Genomic DNA, 9,825 nt, shown 5'->3' on the forward strand with positions numbered 1-9,825 from the left:
GCACACGCTCTGTGCTGGGCACATGTGGCCCCCTCATGGCTCCTTCCTGGGCCCACTGCTGGCAAGTCCTGTGCCGCGGGGCAGCTCTAGCCATCAGTCCTGTCCTCTGCCCTCAAGTCTGCTTCTAACCCGCATTTGTCAAGGGGCGCCGAGTAGGTGTGTCTGTGCTTCCCTCAGGTCTTGTTAGTGGTTGTCAGTAAGCCCTGAATTCTTCCATAGAACCCTTAAATCCTTCCTCAATCCCCCCAGCCCACTAGCAAGCTACCTAAATCCAATCAATTAACACAGCCCGGAAAGTGGATCCATTTGCAGGAAAGCGATGGGTTTGCACCTGATCATCCTTCCCTGGGGGGCTGGTTAGACCAACTGTGGGGTGGCGGAAAGGAGCCCTCCAGGGGCATGAGAACATCAAGGAGAATGGGACATGTTGATATGGAAATATGTCCGTGACATATATTGCTAAGTTGAAAAAAAGTCAGGCTCCAAACAAGCAGATTAATATGATTGCACTAGCTTTTGAAATGGGCGTGTTGGATGAGTGTTAATACAGAGATGTCTGGGGCAGGAGAGGCCTGGAGGCCACCAAATATTGCCAGCAGTTACCGACAGTGGGACGGCAGGAGGGTTTAGTTTTAAAAATTGTTTGTTCGATTTTTGCAGTGGTTGAATTTTTGACATGGGTAGGCATTGTCTTCATAAGAAGAAAAAGGAAGAAAAAAACCCATCTAGGCTACTTATAAGTTTCCATGGAGCATTTTTGGTAACTAAGAAGTGCAGGGTTTTCCAGATAAATAGAGTATTCGAACCCTGGATGCTGGGGCTGGGAGCAAGGGACAGCAGGAGACGCTGCTCAGTCACACGGGGCTTGCTTTTGGGATGACAAAATGTTAGAGAACCAGAGAGAGCTGGTGTATATTGTGATTACACTGAGCATTCTGCATTTACTAAATGCCCCTGAAGTGGACACTTTGAGATGGTTAACTTCCTGTTATGTGAAGTCACCTAATCAATTATCTACATGTCTTCTAGTTTTCTATGTAATAATTTACCTGGTTTGGAGTATGCTGGTGTGGGTGCTCAAGACAGACAGGCGACTGGTCTGCCCTGAGGCAGGAACCTGTTTTCTCAGCCTGCTTTTGTGGGACCCAGAGGCACTGACTGTTAACGAATGGGATGTAGAGAAATAATTTCCAAGTTTCCTTTAGATTCACAAAAAGAGAGTATTCAGAAGAATAAACCCTCTCCACGTATAACATCTGATCATTTTCTTATAGTCAATGTGGCTTTTAATGTCTCCTTAGTACAAAGTTCTAGCCTGACATCCACTGAAACCAGAACTTCTAGCACGTTCTTTTCACTAAAAAGTTCTCTTTCTCTTCCATTCCTCTTCATTACATACAATATTTGGGACAGCTTATAGGAAATCTGTATTAAAAAGGAGTAAATCATCAATGCAAGAATACACTGAAATTAGAAAACTACAGGAAAATAGAAATTCGAGTTGAATATCGAGGTTTAGAGAGGAAGTATTTAGAACTCATCCACCAAAGCTCTGAAATTCCGCGCAGCTGCTGTGGCAGGTCATGCATTCGACCCCCCTTCTCTATTTATATAGCGTGTTTACCTCCAGAGGACATTCACTCATTTTACCCTCAAGAATTTCCTGGGAGGTGGATGGAGGCTGAAGTTCTCTGCATGTGATGGGTGGACCCCGAGGAACCCGTAGCCCCCCGCCAGCCCTCACAGGGAACCCGTAGCCGCCCACCAGCCCTCACGGGGAACCCGTAGCCCCCCGCCAGCCCTCACCAAAACCCTCGACACCGACCAAGTCATGTCTTCACCCACATACAGCAGACTCGCACGTGCCACCGCAACGGGCCCGTCACACACAGGGACGCACACAGACACACACAATGGGCCCCTTACACACACAGACGACACACATCCCGACCAGACAAGCATGCATATTTTTATTTCAGTGGGTAGGAACATGAGCAACGTTTCGGCCAGCACTCAACAGGGGCGATTTATGGACCTGGAGCGTCTGAGTGCATGTGTGCTGCTGGGTGGGGAAGGGTGGGGCCGGAGCACACGGAGGGAGGCTGGAGGGTGCTGGAGAGAGGACGGGTGTGAAATGGCCCATAAATGGTCATCGTGATTTATACCGAACCACATTTGCAGCCTGTCCCTTGTGGAGCTTCAGTGAACATCGTCTTTTTCATCTTTCTTTTAGAATCCCATGTGTCTCCCTCCTCCCTCCTGCCTCTCCCGCTCCCTCCTCTTCCCTTCTCCCTCTCCCTCTCCCCCTGAGGAGGCCCAGCTGGAAGGAGACAGGGATCCGAGTTCAGTCCGCGCAGACAGGATTAAAGTAAACACGCTGGTCATCGGGCAGGCAGTTAGCAGCGTTTGGACAGATGATGAGCGCTGGGCTGGGGGAGGACCACACACGCAAAGCCCCCTCGGACCACACAGGCGTGTGCCTGCTCACCCTGCCTACACACACGCACACGCTCAGAGGCACACACAGGACGCCCTTGCCGTGCCAGCACGGCTCTTCTTTGCCATGGGACATTTGGAGAGGTGTCTTCTCAACACCCACGAGTTCCAAGCCCATGCTGGTCCTGCCGGCGCCCCCACACCGAGCCAGGTCCCCTTGAAGAAACAAAGGGCCAGGGTCCTCCCAGTCACACACTCTGTAGGTACCAGGGGCATGTCCCTTCACCCGTCGAGAGCTCTGTCTCCCCATCTGTGGGGCTGGGGTGATCACAGCGGCTGCTGCGCAAAGGCATGGATGGCCGTCTCGCGTGTCCTTGGCTTCCTGTGTGGACTCTAGCCTTGTCATGATTTCACCTCAAACAAGCGTCTGTGTCCCTCCCAAGGCCTGAGGGTCAGGGCTCCAGCTCACATGCCTTGGCTCTGCGCCACCTGGTCACCCGAGGTGGGCTCCTCCGCTTCTCTGTGCCTCAGCTTCAGCAACTCTGGAGCAGGGAGAGCAACAGGCAACCTGGCAGATAGAACAAGACGGGCCACTGGTGCCAGCCACAAATGCTGGCCACAGATGCTGGCCATGGATGCCAGCCACAAATGCTGGCCACGGATGCTGGCCACGGATGCTGGCCACGGATGCCAGCCACAAATGCTGGACAGGGATACTGGCCCACAGATGCTGACTGTGGATGCCAGCCACAAATGCTGGCCATGGATGCCAGCCACAGCTGTTTCTAGGCTACCACTATTCTGTGCAAAGGCAGCCTGGACTCCCACCTGGACAGTGACTCCCTTAAACCTTTTCCCATTGTGCTTCCCTCAAAACCCGCACCCCTCCTAGGAGGCTGGGAGTTTATGTCCTGTCTGCTGTGAAAATGCTCTGAGAGAGTCACCGAGGGGGGAGGTCTCTGGCAGAGGCATGCTAACAGTTGTATCCTGCCCAGCATGTTAGAAGATACCCCACTCCAATAAAAGAAGATACCCCCCTCAAGTGGCATGGATGGGTAGGCAGCCAAGGAAAGAGATCTAAGAATTGGTTGCTTCTCACTGTTCAGCTCCTCTTGTTAAACACCCCCCAGTCCAGTTCCCATCCCCAAATAGTCCATGTCTCCGAGAGGACTCCCAGGTGCCAACACCTGCCTAATGAGGAAGAAGCCAAATAAAGCCCCTGCCCGCTGGCCAAAGTGGAGGAAGGAAGCTCATCTCCCCAGACTCACTTCACTCATCAGGGTCACGGGGGGGAACACAGGCTAAGAAAATTTCCATCCAGGGGACACCCCGAACACTGCTCCAGGATGAACTATGTGGCCTGTGGCCGCCCACTGCGCCATCTACGAGGCATGTGACACTCCCAGCACGGCCAGTGGCTGACCAGGGCCATCTGTCTTCATTATGTGGGTTTGTTCGTGGGAGGTGAGCGCTGGGGGCTGCCATGGCTGAGGAACGCTGACCTATTGGCAGAGGTGCTTTAAAGGCTCCTGAAGATTGCTGCTCTGCAGACCAGACCATGCGGATGCAGCTCCAGGCCCCTTTCTACACAATGGGGGATGTCTGGTCCTGGGGCACCAGGAAGCACCCCTCCCTGGGGGAGTCGGGTGTGGACTTGGCCTCTGCCCTCTGCTCGTTCATATCCCTCACCTGGTTCATTTTTATTGAGCACCTACTATGAGAAGGTACAACCCAGGCACTGAGGACGTAACTGTGGGGAGCCTCCTAGTCTGGAGGGAGGAGCAAAGACTGAAGAAATCCCGGATTCCCGGACTGGGAAGAGAACACCAAGGACGACGAACCAGGATTGCGGGAAGACAGTGGGACGTCAGGGCCAGCAGTTAGGACAGCCCTCTCCGGGGGCCCCATTTGCATTCAGATCTCAGAAACTCCTGGAGAGACAGCATTATATGAGAATCCGTGTGTCTGTCACTGAGTCAGCCTTCAAACCCTAGCCTTTCTTGCCTCTGAGGCCTCTGCCTGGCACACCAGCCTCAGTTTCCTTGTTTGCAAAATGGATGTAATAAATACACCTAACTCCCAGAGGTGCTTAGAAGGTTGAGTGAGATCAAGCATGCCCAGCATGTTGCCCATGGCAAGACCTGGAGAAATGCCAGCTGCAGTGACAGTGACTGTGTGAGAATCTCCACATTTAATCTGTGGGTGACGACACGCCGACGGGAGAGCTCTGCTGTCTTGGGCAGGGAGGAAAGTCAGGGCCCCATGTCTCAGGACTCTTCCACCCCCTTTGCCCTGTTCCTTGGCACAGCATGATATTACCAGCGGACAATTCTAAGTGGAAGAAAGCCTTTCCTTGGAGGAGGGACCCTAGCATCGTTTTCCTTTTTCTGCCTCCCAGAGTCATAAAGAGGACAAACCCACAGTGGCGTCCTGGAGAGAGGCTGCAGCTAGAGAACGAGGAAATCCACTGACACAGCTTCAAGCAATGTCGCGTGGTCGCCGTTGCTTAAATTCCAGGGTCTCCCCACACCAGACTTCCAGGGTTGGAATCCTGGCTCGATCCCATATGAGGGTGAGATCAAGGCAAGTTACCTATCTCCCTGAACCTCAATGCACTCATCCACAAAATGGGCCCAATCACCAGTGGGCTTACAACGACTGAATTAAAAGAAGGAGGTGTGTCACCACGCACGTCGCTGGCATTCTGCCAATCTGCTTTCTATTTTCCCTTCCCTCTCTTTCTTCTCCTGTGGCTCACTCCTCCTATTTTCTTAAACCACTAAAATATATTGCAGAGGGACTCAAAAACTACCAGACATGACCAGCAAGGACACGGAAAGCAACGACTTCAAAGTGAGGGTCAGAGTTTGTCCCCTCTGTCTGCAGAAGCAGAATTGGGTTAGGACGGGAAGTCTGAAATGCAAGCTCTGAATGCTGCATTTCTACATTCAGTCTTGCCGGTGCCTGGGCTCCACGCCCTCCCAAAACCAGGCCCCTGGGTTGGTGACTTCAGAAAGTACAGCCCCTCTGTCTTTAGTGTCAAGGGGCAGGGACAACTGTCATCAATTGAACAACCGAGCACTGAATCCGTGCCAGCCCCCTGAGCTGTGTGGGCTCCCGTGCACGGATCCCTCTCCTCAGTAGGACTCAGGAACCACCCACATCCCTCTTTCACTGCTGGAGAAACCAAGACACAGAGAAGAAACGAAGCCCCATGCCAAGGTGGGGAGGCTGCTGCCAGCACCCACCAGTCATCCCAGCCTGGAAGGTCCAGCACGGGACCTTTCCGTTTCCCACCAGATGTTAGTCGAACAGACAGAGTGAGCTGCGCCAGGCTGTAAAACAAATCCCAGCATGCCCTGCAGCCGCGGCAGGAATCACATTCGCCTGTCAGGGCCCAGTGCAAGCATAACACAGACCTCCTCTCCCCTCGCCCAGCGTGGAAGGCGTTTTGACCCCCGCTGAGAAACATGAAGGTCGTGACCTACTGGCTTCCCCATCTGCCCTTTCCTCACCAGGGGACATCTGACAACAGCCCTGTTATTTATGCAGCTTAATGCAATCCAGAGGCCATTGGCACATTGCAGAAAGAGAGAGAAAAGAGGGTGCCTGGCCCCTCAGAAACCGGTTTCACTGGCTGCATGTTGAATATGGGATCCTATCGGTGCTGGGAGGACGGGACAGTGGCTTCCTGCAGCAGGGAGCCTCCCAGGTGCCACTCGCTGGATGCAGACTTTAGCAGACAAACCAGTATTTATCCAGGGTCTCTGTGTTCAAGGCATATAGGGTAGCATCGTTAGCAGGCACTCAGGGAGCATTCCTGGATGAATTCTCTTCCAGGAGTTGAGCAGACTGGGTTACACTGGTCCCTGGAGCTGGCATTTCTGTGGGGTAACGATGTCTGATCATTTGTAGCACATCACAGTACTTTCGAGTAAGAGCTAAGAAACTGGGTCTTCCTGGGAGCAAAGCTAAGTTGCGTTTGTTTTTTTTTTAGTTTAAATTTTTTTTCTCTCCATAAATTTATCTTCTCTTATGACTCAAGCAAGACACACAGAATCACAGTTACTTAACAGAGAGACGCTAGTTGGTTTTTCTATGTTTCGTTGGAAGAACACAACGAACAGTCATGGATAAACCTCCTCAGAGCGTCCCCAGACCTGAGAGTGGCTCCGGGCCTCACCACGTACTAGGTCTGTGATTTGGGGTAGGTTGCTTGACGTCCTCTCACTAGTAAAAGGAGATCAGAATAGGACTTGGCCCCACACAATGTGGGCACATTAGAAATAAGAGTGCAGATACCCCAGCCTGGACTCCGCCCCAAAGCTGGCTTTATGCACTGGTGCCTGTCACCAACTTCATTCTCCTCCCCAGTCGAAGGCCATGTGGTAACACAGCTGAACACGCAGAAGACAGAGCTCAGTGGTCTGGGTTCAAATCCCAGCTCTGCCCTTTATCAGCTGTGTGACTTGGGGTGAATTACTTAACCTCTCTGTGTGTCTCAGTTGGGTTCCTCATCTGCAATACAGGGATCATAACAGTTGTGAAGACCAAACTCATTAATAAATGCAAGGTTTGTCTTGCATTTACTGGCTGACTCATAGCTAGTGGGTCATTGTTGCCATTACAGGGAGAACTGCTATTCTGGAATCCTTGATTTAAAATTATTTTAAAAATATTTATTGCACAAACAATAGCCTAGCAAATATGAGTAAAAAGAAAAATGAAAAACCTCAATCCTATTTTAAGATATTTTTGTAATATGTTGGTGTTTGTGCGGCTTTAACATCAGCTATTTTTATAATCATTTCAGGGAGAATTTTTATTCTCAAGCCCTCAAATTAAAGCCACTTAAAAATATTGCACAAATAACAGTGTGTCAAAAATACTGACAATTTTTTTTAAAGTCTGATGAAACCTGCTCTAATAAATCTTGTTTTAAGGTGTTTTTGGAATATGCAGAAGTTTTTGTGTCTTTCGTCACAGAACAGCTTCTAGAGCTGTTCATTTTGGACAAATACCAGCTTAGAAAATGCGCTCCGTGTGGCTTGGGCTGGGCTTTCCCCTTTTCTGTGGGACACCTCCTGCCTGTGCCCTGGGCATCGCAGATGATTTAGGGGTCCTCCTGTGAGTCCCTGCCAGTGTTGTGTGGACTCAGAAACTCGACATGACAGAGCCAGTTCGGGCTTTTGGTTTTCCATTTCGTGTTATTCTCAAGCCCTCACTCCTCCCTTTCTTCTGGGATAGTGGTGACCTGCAACTGTCCCTCACTCAGAATTGGTCATTCACAAATTATTTAAAATGCAAAGTGATTGCAAAGCCTCAATTACTTTCACACCAACCTAGTAATTGGCTGCCCCGGGCTTCTTGGGAACACATCTACAAATGTGTCGTTTGTGGCCGCTGTTCCTTGTGGATGTGAACCTGGGCAGGCAGGGATTCGTTCTTCTGTTTACCGCAACATCCTCCGCAGTAGGACAGAGCAGGGAGCTGAGGAGAAGTTCAGCACATCGTTGTGAATTTATGAATGCATCAACAAAAGAAAGAAGGCTGAAATAAACCTTATGAACAGTGTACTTTCTGTGAGTTTTCTTGCAGAATACTTTCTTGGCTAGATAATTTCTTAGAGGTTTTTTTTTTTTTTAAACTTGAAGTAATCTAAAATTTAGCTTACTTAAAGTAGTTCTAGAATATAAATGTAATAGGTAATGGGGCAACATTATATTGTCTATGTGCTTTTTACATCTGTTTTCATCTCCTTTAAGACCCCACGTGCTAAGTACAGAAAATAGAACTGTGTTTCCCCGCCATGCAGCCGGAGCGCAGCCAAGTCACAAACACGGACGAATCCCAGCGGGCGAGTAGGCCAAAGCAAGGTAAGTCTGTGCTTGTCAACGGATCGGTGGTGGCCCTGAGTGAGGCCACGAGGAAAGTAACTCTGTAGTTTTAATTCTGGTGATTACTTCCTGAAAAACGACCCTGCAATGGTGGGTCCAGCCTCCTCCTTCCCTCTGTCTCTGCTGGTTGCTGGGTCTCTGTCTGCCTTCCCCTCTAGCTGCCGGTCCTTCCCCTCCAGTGCAGGCTTACGGGCCCAGCTCACCACTCATGCTCCCACAGCGTCCAGCGTCCATGCCTGCAGCCTGCTTCCTGGGAATTTCAGTCCTTGTGGAGTGAGAGGTCGGTCTCCTGCTCTGGGCCCAGGAGGGCATGCCCTCCGCCAGCTCTCAGCACTGGCTCTGCTTCCTGTTTACTTCTGCAAGTAGCTGGGATTGTGGGGTCTGCACCCAGCCCTGTGGTCTGAAGCCAGCCGGGCTCGAGGGGTTATCATCCTATCAGCAGAGATAGGCTGGTGGGCTCTGCCATCCGTCAACTGTCTTCTGCTGTAATTGAAAGTTCTCTGTCCTGGAATGTCATCTTATTAGGTGGATCAGGCCTTGATGTGTTAACTGGAGAGTTTCTGCAGGACTCGGCTAGTTATTTTACTTTTTCAAAATTAAGAGGCATACAGTCTTTTAAAACTCTAATAACAATCTCTTTTGAAAAATTTCCAAAAAATCATCAGAGCAGAAAGAAGAAAGTAATGATCATCCAACACCTTATCACTCAGAAATAATATTTTGGTAATGTTTCATTAAACATCTGTCTATGCAAATTACATCCAGAGAGATTCACGTGTATGCTTCAAAAATGGAATCGGATCTCCCATGCTGCGTTTGAGCTGCTTTTCTTTTTGATGCTACAATATGGCAGGGATGTGTCTCTATGTCAATAAAAACAGATCCACATCATCTAGAAATATTTGTTTCGCATTCCACAATCTCCACGTGTGGCATTTAAACTTTTTTCTTTCTTTTTCTTTTTTTTTTTTGCTATGATGTAAACACCACCACAATGAACATGTTTTGCATATTTGTGTAAATATTTCCTTGGGATCAATGCCCACAGTCGGGATAGCTGGAGCATGGAGCATTCACATGCACAGTGACCTTCTGAGCAGACTGTGAACAAGGAAGTGCCCATTTTCCTCCCTCAGACCATCTACACTGGGTCCCAGTTCTCAGCCCCACATCATACTAAGCCCCCAGTTCTTTCACTGAGCTATTTCCAACAGTAGAAACTAGCATTTCATTGTCGTTCTTTGGTCTTTAAAAAACTACATTGCACACATTTATCAGGCATTTATGCACCTGTGAACTAGCCCAGCTACTTAAAATGAGATCCTCATGCTGCAAGAGCGCTAATAGTCAGCAGATGCAACCCCACTCCCACACCTCCGTCCACCACCATCCACATGCTTGGATCCACACCTCCATCCACCCACCATCCACACGCTTGGATCGTCTCAACTGTTTGTCTCCAAAGAGCTGGCCTTGCCTCTGCTCTGTGTGA

This window comes from Saimiri boliviensis, chromosome 1 (assembly GCF_048565385.1).
Source record: "Saimiri boliviensis isolate mSaiBol1 chromosome 1, mSaiBol1.pri, whole genome shotgun sequence".
Classification (NCBI taxonomy): Eukaryota; Metazoa; Chordata; class Mammalia; order Primates; family Cebidae; genus Saimiri; species Saimiri boliviensis.